Source organism: Lepidochelys kempii, chromosome 9 (assembly GCF_965140265.1).
Source record: "Lepidochelys kempii isolate rLepKem1 chromosome 9, rLepKem1.hap2, whole genome shotgun sequence".
NCBI classification, from domain to species: Eukaryota; Metazoa; Chordata; order Testudines; family Cheloniidae; genus Lepidochelys; species Lepidochelys kempii.
In genome coordinates, this window is record NC_133264.1 from 93,987,773 (window position 1) to 94,001,939 (window position 14,167).

Sequence of the window (14,167 nt, forward strand, 5' to 3'; positions counted from 1 at the left end):
GCCAGTTACTATTTTATGTGAAAGGGAATAAACCCTTGTACTCACAACAGATCTAGATAAGAGAAATGAACCAAGAAATAGATGAAGCAGGAAAAAGTGTTCTCTTTAAGGCCACCATAAATAATGTGGACAACGCTCATGGGAATAATCAGAATACAAAATCTTAATCATAAAATTTGTTTGTAGCAGGTTTATTCTGGGGCAATCCATTTGCCCAACAAAATTAACAAAGTGCATTAAATTGGGAAAAGCTATGGGTGCATATGCAATTAATTTTTGCATATTCTGACATTTAGAGTTTATATGAAAACAATGTTCTGATATTTACACAGAAGAGACAAACCCCCAAATCCATCATCTGTTGTTTTAGATCAGTCCTCAATCAGGCAAAATCCCCATAGATTTCCATGACCACTTTGCCTGAGTATCAACTTCAAGTTCTAATATATTGGTGCGGGGGAGGTTTGGAACTTTTACATTTATAATTTAAAAGCCTAAACCTTATTTATTTCCCCCATGCTATTTTTATATTTTCTCCGTAGTCTGTCAGTAAAGAAAATGATCACACAAAGCTCAAGTGGAAAATGTAGCAAATTTCCATGGGAGGCCTTGGTTTTTGAAGCAAAGTTGATTGCTCTTGAGACTGATGTTCTTTTCCAAGAAACTAATATATTCAGACAAACCATTGATTGTTTCGGCAAGGACAAACATAAGGTGTACTCTAGTAAGGAGTGCAGGACAAGGTTTCATGTGGAAGACAGAAGGGAGGGAGGTCCTCTCATCGAACCGTAAATGGTTAAGTTAGGAAACAAAGGGCAGGAATAAATGGTCAATTTTCACAGTGGAATGAGGTAAATAGCAGGGTACTGTACTGGGACCAATGCTGTTCAACAGATTCATAAATGATCTGGAAAAAGAGGTAAACAGTGAGGTGGCAAAGTTTGCGGACAATACAAAAGTACTCAGGATAGTTAAGTCCAAAGCAGATTGTGAAGAGTTACAATGGGATCTCACAAAACGGGTGACTGGGCAAGAAAACGGCAGGTGAAACTCAGTGTTGGTAAATGCAAAGTAATGCACATTGGAAAACATAATCCCAACTGTACATACAGAATGATGGGGTCCACAGTAGAACCTCAGAGTTATGAACACCAGAGTTCCGAACTGACAAGTCAACCACACACCTCATTTGGAACTGGAAGTACACAATCAGGCAGCAGCAGAGAACCCCCCTCCCCCACACACAAATACAATACAGTACTGTGTTAAATGTAAACTACTAAAAAATAAAAGGAAAGCAGTATTTTTTCTTCTGCATAGTAAAGTTTCAAAGCTGTATTAAGTCAAAGAACTTTTGTAAACTTTTGAAAGAACAGCCATAACATTTTGTTCAGAGTTACGAACAACCTCCATTCCGAAGTGTTCGTAACTCTGAAGTTCTACTGCATTACCATTCAAGAAAGATCTTGAGGTCACCATGGATAATTCTCTGAAAACATGTTAGGAAACATTATGAAAGGGACAAATAAAAAGACAGAAAACACAATGCCACTAGTTAAATCCATGGAATGCCCGCACCTTGAATATTGTGTGCAGTTCTGGTCACCTCATCTCAAAAAAGATGTACTAGAATTGGAAAAAGTATAAAGAAGGGCAACAAAAATGCTTAGGGGTATGGAACAGCTTCCATATGAGGAGAGATTAAAAAGACAGGGACTACTCTACTTGGAAAAGAGATGACTGAGAGGGGATATGATTGAGGTCTATAAAATCATGAATGGTATGGAGAAAGTGCTTAGAGCAGTGTTATTTACCCCTTCATATAAGACACAAACCAGAGGTCACCCAATTAATCAGCAGCAGGTTTAAAACTAACATAAGGAATTATTTCTTCACACAGTGCATAGTCAACCTGTGGAAATTGTTGCCAGGGATGCTCTCAAGACCAAAAGTGTAACTGGGTTGGAAAAAGATAAGTTCATAGAGGATAGGTCTCCATCAATGGCTATTATCTAAAATGATCAGGGATGCAACCCCATGCTCTTGGTGACCCTAAACCTCTGACTGCGTGAAGCTGGGAGTGGATAAGGGATGGATCACTTAGTGAATTGCCCTGTTTTGTTCAGTCCCTCTAAAACATCTGGCCCCGGCCGCTGTTAGAAGACAGGATACTGGGCTAGATAGACCATTGCTCTAGACTGTTCTTATGTTAAACATATTTAAACATAACTTTTGGCTTTGAAATCTAAGAGATCTGAACTCAGATTGGAGTGGGTGGTTAGGCCACCGTAATGGGGAAAAAGACCAGGCTTATGTAACAGCCTGGATGGATTGTCGGCATGGGCAGAACTTGGGACCTCTAGATCTAAAAGCATGAGACTCTTCTGACTGAACCAACAAATTAGATCTACTAGCTCACAGGAAGTAACAGATTCCTATACAGCTATGTGATCCTGCCAGTAAAGGAGGACTAAGACACACTTAGCCAGTGTATTTGCATTTTCAAGGCGTATAAATCCTCCCAAGTTATGAGGTCTGCTTCGTTTTGTTTTCTTGTTAGGTGGAAAACAATGGAGGCAGGCAGCTAGAGAGCTAATACTAGTGATATGGATTTGTATTTAGATCTGAAAACCGGTGTCCCCAAATCTGAAACAAACATCCTGCATGCAAACCACAGTATATACATTATAAAGTGGTTGGGAGAAGTTATGACTTTATATGTATGGGGGAAGATGGAAGAGGGAAGATAGATGGGGAAGAAGGGGAGATTTGAATCTTAAACTACCTATCTGGTATGGTTCAAGGAACTGGTAAACAGGGTCGTGGTGGTGGGAAGGGGTGGAGGTTAGATCATAATTAATTCAGCCATTTATCACATTTCAAACTGTACATTGTGTATACGAACAGAGAAGTTGACTAATTCTCCTCCACAGACAAAGGGCTTGAGCACCTACTCTCATTCAACTCCCCTGGCTGAGTCACTTATCAGAATCTTTACCTCGCCCTATGAAGGGGAGGGAGATTGATTTGCCAATATTTTAGACAGACTCAGAAGTGCTTGCATTCTTTTTTCAGGGTATATCTTCAAAAGGCCTGTGTGCCCTCACAGAGTATTGGCAAGGGCAAGAGAAACTTCTTCCTTTATCCTTACTTCTTAATGGTATTTTTTTTCTAGCATTGAAATGCTAGTGTTCTTCATGAAGCTTTTCTTACCATAGTGACCCTGGAAACATAACATCCGCTGCATTACTCACTCCTTACTGAGAGCTTCAGTTGGTGTAATAAAACCCTTCACCAATAGTTATGAGCGGGATATTATATAATGGCTGTAGCCATTCTTCTGTGATTTCTTTTTTCCTTTTCTCATTAGCCTTCAGACTAAATTGTGTTCCTGACTGGCAGCCTATGGAAGAGGGAGGGGTGGGGGAGGAATATATAAAAGAACACAGACAGAAGCGCAACCAAATGTTATAAGGTCACTTTGGTAGCTTGTGACTGGGAGAAATGACATTTCAGCCCAGGCAATACAGGCCGTGGCTGTGCTCTGTGCAGTAGGTAACGTTGGTGAGATGACAGAAAGACAGACACACAAGGAGAGAGATGCAGTTAGAAGAACTTGTCACTGTCACACCAGATTTATTTATCCCATCCCTTTTTAAAGAACTTAATGATCTCATTAAGAGTTGTACATTTAGTCTGGCAAGTAACAGGATACTGAGGTGCTTTGGGTGATGCCATAAAATCATTGTAGGGAAAAAGAATATCCTCCAAAAATTGTAAATACAAAGTAATATTACTCAGGGAAGCCCCACACAAGAGAAATATTATCACAGGAAGGCCACTGTTATCAAGGTAAAACACAGCTTTGAAAAAAGATTATTTAAAAACAGTAAAACTTGGGGAAGTTGAATCTCTGATGTATGGTAAAGATGACTTAGTATCATGTCCTAATATAGATCTGTAAACTACCTAAGTGACTAGAACTGATCCAATTTTTGGATCAATAATCAAACTGAACAAATCCAAAAAATATTTTATTTTGAGTTGACCTGGAATTGATTTTTTTTTTTTTGGTTTCTCCCAAACAAAACACATTTCTTTTGGATCTAACCAATGTTCTCGGTCAACCCAAATTAAATCATTTTTTTATTTTGTTTACTTTTTTTTATGTGTTTTACCCTTTTGAAATTTTCCTAGATTTGTTTCTAAAAAGAAACATTGTTCCAAACAAAATATCAAAATGTTCCATTTTGAAAATGTCAACCCAAATTTGCAAAAATAGTTTCAGTTGACCTCAGCTGAATTTTTCAGAAAATAAACTATTTGTCTGAAAAATGTCACCCAGCACTATCAGTGAGAGAAGTCAGGGATGAAGGTAGGATTAGAATGTTTCATATACAGTAATGACATATGTCATTAAAAGCCATGGGCATGCTAGAAAATGCCAGTGAAGACAAAGGAAATATTTCCATTGACTTCAATAGACATTGGATCACAGCTTTAAAAACCAACAGGGTTGACAAAGACACTCTGAAGAAGCACTGAAGGAAATGGGACACACAGTGATCCATAATTATATGCTAGAGCTAGGTGTAAAATATTTAATTAACAATATCTCAAATTCTCACAAAATTATTTGGCTATTTGTTTACCAGCTTATGAAGGTATCTACATTTTTTGACCATTTAGAATTTCAACAAAATATTTTTCTCTCCTCATCATAGCAACCTCCCTAGACATATGCACTCTCTAATGCTAATAACATTTTATTTAAAAAGCAACTTTATGTTTGATTGAAGTTGGTATATTCAACCCTCCCCCCCGATCTGATTTTTTTTTTAAAGTCACATAAGTGACAGACAGTTTCTTTGTAATTTTATTCAGAGTTGCATACATCAGTGTGGAACACACACACTACATGTTTTGTTCTTTTGACAACTGTTCATTTCAATGAGTGTATAGATATGTGGGACTGGGTAGACATGGAAGATTTAAGCAAGCGGTGTTTAAATCAAAACTGGATTTTAAAGGGTTGATTGACATGACTGTCTCTTACATTAGTGTTATATAAAGTCTAATGGCACCCATTGGGGAAAAAAAATCAATGAAATGCGTTGTACATTTAGGCACATAACACATTGGGCAGGAAGAGGTAAATTTACTTCAGGTGCAAATCAGTAATATAACAATTTGTTTCTTTATTCACATTGTTGGCCGATTTTTTCCAACATTGGCTTGATAAATACAATGCTCAAGGCTCTTTCAAAGTGGGGTAGATCAAAGCACACTATAGAACTTTTAGTGTGCAGAAGCATGGTCTACACAGACTCTTAGGGTATATCTACACTGCAGCTGGGAAAGTGCCTCCCAGCCTAGGTAGTATACATGGACAACACATACAAAAATTAGGAAATGTGTCTAACATTTTTGCAATCAGATGAGTTACACAACATTCACGGTGAGCGCACAGAGAGCACCATATAGTAGATACCTTCATCCAGGAATTTATTCAGATTGTCTTTATACTGAATAAAAGAAAATAATGAATGTCAAGCTTGAAATGTCAGCTGTCTCTAGAAGATACCACTTACTGTGGTATTCCACCTGTGGTATATTATGCACTAACAGCTACACAACAGGCGGTGACAAGTGAGACAAGCTGTGGTTCTGTTAAGGACCTATGCTACAGAGGGTGTGCAAAGCCCAACTGACAGTGTAGCTGGGCTTTTCAGAATTCAGTAGGAACAGGATTAAAAAAAAAATCCTACAATCAAGTACTAAGCCTCCAGTCTGCTGTCAGAACAAGCCAGCAGAAGTTCGCATACTCTGGGCTCAAACCCAGACTTCAAAAAGGCTTTGAGCATCCCAAGTTTGAGTCTGGTTTACACAAACAGAACAAAGACGACTTTTTCCTCTGCTAATAATTTTTGCTTTCCCCCCAAGGATTGTTGGACGATTTGTGCCAGTAAACCAAACTGTTCTGAACACCTGCCTTTTATACTGAGGATGGAAAAATTGCTCAGGTGACTCATGGCATGACAACAGACTCAGCCTTGCTACTGTGACAATCCCTGCACTTAAAGTATGCAGCTGCAACCTTTCCAGTGCTTAGAGTGAGTTAACCACCTCACTACCAGTTCCTGAATGGTTCTATACACCCCATTCCTGAGGGATTTATGTATTCCTCCAAACTATTTAGCACTAGTCACTTTTAGAGGCAAGATACCCAAATGAGATGGTCCATGGGCTTGTTCCAGCCTGGCCATTTGTATGCGTCTAGCTCTGCTTTGCTTCTGAACAAAGTAAGTCATACAATTACAAAGTGTTTTGCTTGATTGTTCTGTCAGTTTTCACAGGTGTGATGGACAATAGAAGCATCTCTCTCTTCATCATCTTCCAGTGACACAAAATATCACTTATCCGCTGTTGCTTTGCTCCAACTTTCTTATTTCATAAATGAATGTGGTTTATTGAGTACTTACGCAGAAAGAAGGGGATGAGGGGGGATAGGCATGGAAGAAGCCGGAGACAGATTGAGCTCCATTTGCTTGTCTTCTTTGCTTTTACCTGGTTTTTTTTTTTAATCTTTCTGGGCACGTGTTTGTTAGCACACGTCTTCTCTCTATCCATTGCCATTTCCTCTTAAATGACTGCAGTTTTCTGACACATTACAGCACCACTTTTGCATAAATTATTTAAGGAGCAAGAGTGCCAGCCCTGCAGATGCAACAAGGACTCTGGCAGGAGCGCACAAAGCTCCAACGGCAGCAGAAATTCTCACCCTCAAGAACCAGTCACTGAGTACGGTTGGTTGCCATTTTTGATTAGGAAACTGAAGTGCTGTAGCCAGGCTCCCCACGAGAAAAGTTGATCCTTAGATCCTATAAACGATAAGGGCGGGGAGGAGATGCTCTTATGTGGACAGTTGGATCAAAATTTAGCTGTCAGCTCTCATTCAAGTCTCAGATTCGCACTTTAGGTTCACTTCGCTGCAGCGGGAGCTACTTGAATAATTCTACAGGCAAATATGGTTCATCTTACTCACCACTTACCAACAAAAAACTAACATATGGAGTGATCCCAAAATTAAAACTGGTTCTAGGGATGGACCAGACACCAGATACATACACCACAAAATTCAAACTCAGAGCCAGAGCCAAATTTTGGAAATATCCACTTCCTCTCTGTAATGGACAAAAAACAACCACTACATTTGAAAACCCCTCCCCCTGAATTTAGAGAGGGAACGGGTGTGTTTTGAAATCTGGCTTAGGCCCTTCTTTAGCTGTGCTTTCTCCTCCCATGCCTTCCAACCAAACACTAATAAAACATTCCTCACAAATTGCCATCTAGATGAACAAGCAGTTTCCATAAAAAAAATTAAGAAAAAATAAAAATGAGCAAATGTAATACTGAAAAAATATGAAGTATGAAATCGCGCATGTTTTAAATATTTGGGAAATTCAGCCAGGTTCTGGGGCTGGCTCATGGCTTGCACCTTACTAATTACAAGGCTCCCACAGACTTAAGGGCTACTTTATGTTTCCTCTAACTGTTGTGGCCTCTTTGGGCTTTGCAGAAGCCAAGTGGTAGCCATGCCTTTTTGCCATGATGCCTCCCATCTTCTAGCCAGCACAGATACACCCCAAGCACCTACGGCACTTCCACATGTAACATTTAGTGTCCCATATCACTGAGACATAATTTAGCATTTAATGTATATTTGTGGTACAAAATGAAGTTAATTTTGTGCATGCCTACTCCATACATTTCACCTGCCTGTGCAATATGTTTGGTAAAGAAGCTTTCCCAAATCAGAATACCCTCAAAACAAAAACAAAGAAAGCAGAGACACTGATTTGTAATTATACGTTCACACCAGCATCTGAAATCAGTTGCTCAAAAACCCACGGTCTATGAACTGTCATTTTGTAAAGCTTTTGATGTATTTTTCTGTATCAGGGTCAGTCTTTCTCTCCTTGCACATCTCCTCATCAACACAGGCTGCCATGGACATTTCAAACCTGTCCTCTGTGCTCTACACTGGCTTCCCATACAGTTTCTAAACAAGTTCAAGGATACCTCCTTATCTTCAGAGCACTTCCTGGCCTAGGCCCAGGAAATCTAAAAAAAAAGCATAAAGCTATGGGATGAGAACTTGGTACATTCCTCTGACACAATGTAACCCTCTGCAGTAAGAGTTAAATTTCTCTGTGCAGGAGACAGAACTTTCTTGCAGGCCTGTCTGCAACTGCGGCATGAACTCCCCCAGAACTAAGGGAACCTCATCACCTTCCACTTGTTGCAATGTATTTGTTCAAGAAGACAGATCAAAATGTATATTAAAAAAACAAAACAGAAACACCTCCCCCAAAATCTATCAAAAAAAGACACTCCACTGAGAATGAGAGAACACACAACACGTGTCAGATATGTAGTCATGTAGACATACCTGAGTTAGTTTGTCTAGCTAGCTCAGGAACCAGAGCAGTAAAGTCATCGCAACATGGGCTGTACAAGCTGCCCAAATCCCTGGGTAATTACTTGTGTGGCTAGGCCATCCTGAAGCCTGTATGGCCATGGTTTCACCACACCAGTATCTGAGCCAGTTATTCTAGATTAAAGTTAGCTCAGGTAGGACTACAAGTTGCAAACACAGTCCATGACTAGACATATCCCTAGATGCTCTCAGAGGGACTTAAAGACTGGAGGGGTGGATAACAGTGTGTAGGAATAATCAGACCCCAAGGATTTAGCAGGAATACACCAGGTGAACCAAAGAAAAGAAGAATGAATTGTGTTGACATTTAGGGCTCTGTTCTCCATGCACTACAGGCAACTTGTATTCATATCAGTGGGAGTTACTAGAGTATAGATTTTCTTTTAGTAGAGAAGCAAGCGTCCTCAGGACATCACTTGCTACATCACCTGCCATACTTTTTTTTTTAATTAAACCTCATTTTATTGACTAGTTGAGGATCTACCATCTAGGGCAGTTCTGAATCACATTATCATGTTTTCAATCTTTATTATTTCACCAAAATGGCTTCTTTATGTTGTAGGGCTCTTCTAAGGGCCATTTCTTTTATAGCTGAGAATAATGCTGTGAGAAAATTTGAAAACTACCTGTGCTAACCATAGGATTACTGATTCAGAATGAGAATCTCATGGGAACACAGGGCTTTCCAGGCTCCAAAAAAACTCTCAGCTTCTGGATCAGTTTATGAAAATATTTGGGGAGAGAAAATTATTGCTCTCTCTTTAAATTAGTCAATTTTTAATTAAGTACTTAGTAAAAATCTAAATAAAATAAATCCTTTTAAAAACATAAAATAATTCCTTTTCCCCCCTTCTTTCAGGTGATCTGGGGATTTTTCCAGCTAGTAGACCACAAGGAACTTAAAAAAAAATCTTGCTTATTACAATTTGAATGAGGCAAGAGAGCTTTAAACCTTAAATCTCCTATTTGCATACAAGTTACCCTGAATCTACAATTTATTTTACAGTATATGTTTTACCAGTAGGAGCAACTGCTTGCAAGAAATGAAGTCCCCAGTCAACTATAAGCATCTTTAAAATATAGCTCTTTGATACAAATAGGATCCTGGTAAATTAAGTATTCATGTTTTCAAGTTTCATTGATTTCAACTACTTTCTTTGCCAGGAAACCTCATCTGCCTTTCCCAGAAAAGCATGTTAGACTAATAAATAATAGCTGGACTGAAAACCATTTCTCCTATCCTCCCCAGGTCTGATTTTGAGATAATTAGGTAACTTTAGAAACCATAATTGTTGTTACTGTGGGTTTTATACTACTGCTTTCTATGTGATGCTTGAATTATGAAGCTATAAATTACTATTGTGATAATCTAGTCAGACCGTCTGTATAATACTGGCCATAGCACTTCCCTGAGTTAATTCCTGTTTGAACCTAGAGCATACTAAAGCAGGATTAGAAAAACATCCCATCGTGATTTGAAAATTTCCAGTGATGGAGAATTCACAACAGCTCTTAGTAAGTTGTTCCAATGGTTATTACCCTCAGAGTTACTAATTTGCATGTTTCTAGTCTAAATTTGTTTGTATTCAACTTCTAGCCATTCGATCATGTTAGACCTTTGCTAGATTGAACAGCTGTCTATTAATCAAATTTCTGATCCCTGTGTAGATGCTTATAGACTGATCAAATCACCCTGTAACCTTCCCTGTGTTAAACAGATTGAGCTCCCTGATGGGAGCTTATCCAGATGGCTCTGTAGCATTGAACGATCCTCTCCCATATCTTTGTATCACCTGCAAACTTTATACATCATGACTATGTTTTCTTCCAAGTTATTGACAACAAGCACAGGGCCAAGAATGCTACGGGACCCTACTAGACTCAGCTAGAAGTTTGATGATGATTCTATGTTTACAATTACATTTTGAAACCTATCAGTTAGTGATGTGTCATTGATACCACAGATCACCTAATTATTTTCCAAACTTTCAAAAGACAGTGCTTTGTGTGTTGAGTGATAAAACTCTTAGAAATGTGAGGGTGCCTTTAAAATCCACTTGATATTTCTGCTTAAATTAAAAGTAAGCAACAGACCAGCCTATGTGAACATAGGCTTTAAATCTGCCTATTATATTTGCCTATATTATATTCAGTATTGTCCTAATAGCAACATTTTCCATGCATATTTTCATCAGCAAATTGTGAATTTTTGCTAAATGTGAACCTCTGTCTTTAGCAGTTCATGCCCCCACCCAAAAAACTAGCAAATTTCAAGAACCGAAAGCGTGTGCTGAAAATTATTCACCCAGCTCTAATTATTAATTGTATTCTTGCAGAATCAAGCTGAAGAGAAGCTGAACTTTCAATTTATAAATCCAATGCATCTAAACAAACACATAAAATAATGAAATAAGTAGTAGGAAGGAGAATTTAGAGAACAGTCAAATACCTTGTCTTGTAAATATGGTCATATTTTTCGAGCTACACAAGGCTCTTCTTCAGCCTGGGGAAGGTACTCTGTTCCATCGCAAGCTGGAACAGATCGTTTAGCATAGGTAGTTAGCATATATTTTAAGGGACCATTCAAGGTGGAGTTGCTCATTACCATCATATGACAAAAAAGGGGGGACTAGTGGGTTACAGATTGGTGTAATAAGCCATAAATTCAGTGTCTGTTCAGTCCTTGATTTTTAGTGTCTAGGAGAGTTATGAATTTAAGCTCCCAGACATGTCTTTTGAAAGTGTTGTGCAGGTTTCATTCGAGGGTGAGGACCGATAATCATTCTGTATCTGACTTGCTTTGTGAAAAGCGTTCACCCACACGTGATACAATCTTTTATCATTTTCCTGTGTGAGTTCCTTCAACAAATGCACCACAAAACCAATGACATACCTGAGATACATTGATGATATTTGCATCCTCTCAACAGAGGACTTCAACTCCCTCATAGATTTCCACCGCAACTTCAACAAACAGCACTTGTCCATTAAATTCTCTCTGGAACACTCCCACACTAGCATCAACTTCCTGGATACCACGATCAGCTTCATGACATCTGCCTTCATAGATCCAGTGACCACCCCCAACACAACAAGAAATCTGTTACCTATAGCCAAGCACTCCGATACCACAGAATATCGGGAAAACTCTGGGATATACACCTTAACACATTCAAAATTGCCTTCACCAAACAAGGGCACTTCACCAGCAAAGTAGATTGCATCATGACATGGGCCACCCAAATACCCTCCCAAATACTGTTTCAATACAGAAATGACGCTCCCGCCGGCCACACAGTTCTAGTTGTCACCTACCACCCCACACTGGAACCCATTCAGGGTATCAAACAACTGCAACCCATACTTGATGGGGACCCCATCCTGAACGAAATTTCTTTTGAACCACCGCTTCTAGCCTTTAAACAACCCCCCAACCTCTCCAGGCTGATCATCAGAAGCAAGCTCCTCACAGGCCAAGACACACCTACTCAAAGTGGCACCAGACCCTGCCAGAACAGACGCAAAACCTGCAGACATCTCTCAACTGCTACAATGACCATCACTCCCTCTGAGAACATGCCTTTCAAGATCCATGGATCCTATGCATGCCTATCACAACATATGGCGTACCTCATCCTGTGCACTAAATGCCCAACCATTCACCATGTGGGTGAAACCAGACAATCGCTACACTCTTGATTGAACTCACTCAGGAAAATTATAGGGCAAAAATACCATGACAACCATGGGTGAACTGTTTTCACAAAGCTATCACTCCATATCTGATCTATCCATTTTCATCCTCAAAGGAAACTTGCGAAACACTTTCAAATCATGAGCCTGGAACCTTGAATTTCTAACTCTGCTTGACAATAAAAATCATGGACTGACCAGACACATGGGATTTATAGTTTATTACAGTAATCTGTAACCCACTAAGCCAACCTTTTTTTGTCCTTTGCAGAGATGTTAAAAGACTACTCCACCTTCAATGGTCCCTTTGAACATATGCTCAGTATTTATGTTAAACAATATGTTGTACTGAGCAGTGAAGTTTGGAATACCTTTCCCATACCTGAAGAAGAGCTTTGCGTATATCGAAAGCTTGTCTCTCTCACTAATTAACAAAAGCCCATCCAATAAAAGGTATTATCTCACCCTACATGAGAAGTAATTCTTCTGCTCTACTCCACACTGATTAGGCCTCAGCTGGAGTATTGTGTCCAGTTCTGGATGCCACATTTAAGGAAAGATGTGGACAAATTGGAGAAAGTCCAGAGAAGAGCAACAAAATGATTAAAGGTCTAGAAAACATGACCTATGAGGGAGGATTGAAAAAATTGAGTTTCCTTAATCTGGAAAATAGAAGACGGGGGGACACAATAGTGCTCAAGTACATAAAAGTTTGTTACAAGAAGGAGGGAGAAAAAATGTTCACCTTAACCTGTGAGGATAGGAGAAGAAGGAATGGGCTTAAATTATAACAAGGTTGGTTTGGGTTGGACATTAGGGAAAACTTCTTAAGTGTCAGGGTGGTTAAGCACTGGAATAAATTGTCTATGGAGGTTATGGAATCTCCATTATTGGACATTTAAAAGAAGTTTAGACAAACACCTGTCAGGGATGGTCTAGATAATACTTAGTCCTTCCATGAGTGCAGGGGACTGAAGTAGATGACCTCTTGAGGTCCTTTCCAGTCCTATGATTATATGATAAAATGAAAAGTCATTTCAAAATGTCCTGTTCCAAAAAGGTCAAACACTGTTTTTTTTTCCATTTTCTTTCAAAACAAAATTTAACTGAAACCAACAACTTTCCACAAAATGTTTAACTTTTGACAAAATTGCATTTTCTGATGGAAAAAACTGTTCTGTTGGAAAATTTCCAACCAGCTCTAGTGGCATGGCCCTCTTCCCTTCTAAAAAAAGTATTTAGAGCAATCTCTTATCATAGTGATTTGGTGCCAAATGGGACATTTTGGTTATTTCATCAGCAAAGCTGAAGGCTGTATGTCATAATTAAATTTTCTCCACAGATTTATACACTTCTTCTCCTGGTGCACCTAACAGATGCATTCATGGGTGCCATGAACAACCAACTTACTATGCAAACAGCAGAAACTTTATGAGTTTTAATATCCTTGGAGGAAAGTGTAGTTTAATATTACTATTTAACAATTTCTGTAGAGTGATAAAGGTAAATTCTCCCTTTCTGATTCCATGCCAGCACATATTGTTCTCAGGGTTTTGTGCATAACACTGTACCTCTTAAATAAAATGTGCTGTTTTTTCAATGCAGAGCTCTGTTCAAGCTATAGTTACCCTAAAAAAACCTTTGGTGACTATCATTGCCTCAGTATTTGCAGTGTTCCCCATAGTAAATATAGATAAGTACCACAAATGCTAATACAACCTTGGGTATTTATTTAAGGCAAAATCTGAAATGGATTAAAGAATAACCCTGTGTATTTGTTCTAAAAACAAAAAATAAAATATGTGCACCCCCAAAAAACAACACAAAGTTTGCAATACACCTTAGCCACCCTTATTCATGTAACTTTCTGCTTCTTCCTTGCCTGATGTTCATTTCCTCCCAAGTTCTGGCTTTGTTGGTCTCAGCTTGAACCCTGTGTCAGCAAAGAGTTATGTCTGGTTACAAAATTACTCC